General features: G+C 37.6%; 1 pseudogene; it reads right to left on the reverse strand.

Moving 5' to 3' along the window:
• Positions 1 to 522: 522 nt before the first annotated feature.
• On the reverse strand, positions 523 to 1198 carry LOC102472861 (stAR-related lipid transfer protein 4 pseudogene; annotated as a pseudogene).

Here is a 1198-nt window from a genome sequence, read left to right on the forward strand (position 1 = left end):
ACCCGTGGTTACTATGATATTTATTCTTCTGTCATTTTTGGTCTTTTCAATGCTTAAAAGTAGTATAAGTCAATTGACAATGAAGCTAATATAAAATATAGAGAAGAATTTTTTTTTTTGGTCTGTTCAAAATATTGGCAGACTCATAACAACACACCAAAAATAAAGTATTAACATTTAAGTTAAAAATTAAAAATTCACAAGATGTTCATAAAGCTCTAAAATAGGTGACTTTAACCAAACAGCATAAAGCTTGTGCTTTCTCTAATTTCCAAGCAGCCAACATTTTCATACCCTCATTTGGGTCAAAGAATTTGATCTACTTCTTTGGGATTTCTGTTTTACTCTCTATCCCTAGATTCACTGCCATACCAAACAATGCACAAACATGTATTTAAGAAAGTTAAAGTGCCATCTCATAGCTATTTACTTTAGGAATAAAACATAAAACTGTACTACTAAGTCAAAAGGAAAATCTCAGATTTTTCTACAGGCTCTGCAGAAGAGGGGAATGGATGATTTTTATAGGCCACACAGCTGGAGAAAAGAGTTGATTAAGGGGATCACAGCATTGGAAGTCTGAAAATAGCATGCCTTCTGTAAGGCTTTTCGTAAATCACCATAGACATTGGTCAAAGTGCTGGCCATGGCTGTGTCTACTGCAGACCGAGGAATCACTCCATGTAGACCTATCTGAATACAGCCAGTCAAAAGGCTCTAGCTTGGATGGTCTTTAAGTGGAATACAAAACCAACCACAGGATGGTTCTATCCCTGAACAAATTCTGGTCTCTTTTCACTCTACTCAACACTTATCCCATAGGACAAAAGTCCTTCTTCTACAGTGTAGGAGAAATCAATGAAATTCCTCAGAGAAATTAGATTCCCAAGCTGACCAGAGGTGGTGTAACACATCACATAGCATTTCTCTTCGAAATGCTCCAAAATATCCACTGAAGTCATCAAGCTGTCCCCATACGAGCGACAGGGTCTTGGGCATGTGTGGTCTATTATACTATTGACAGTGTCATCTATAACACCTCGAGCTTTATAGAGATATCCATTAAATTCTTCCGAGGGATTACTCTAAACTGTTACGTATTCCGTTTTCTTAGCAACTCACTACTTATCATCTTCAAAGCTGTGGTACTGGATGAGAGTTTAGTCGCAAAAGCAGCAGCATCAGGCAGGCCTCCCAT

The sequence above is a fragment of the Tupaia chinensis genome, unplaced genomic scaffold (assembly GCF_000334495.1).
Source record: "Tupaia chinensis unplaced genomic scaffold, TupChi_1.0 Scaffold000364_1, whole genome shotgun sequence".
Lineage (NCBI taxonomy): Eukaryota > Metazoa > Chordata > Mammalia > Scandentia > Tupaiidae > Tupaia > Tupaia belangeri.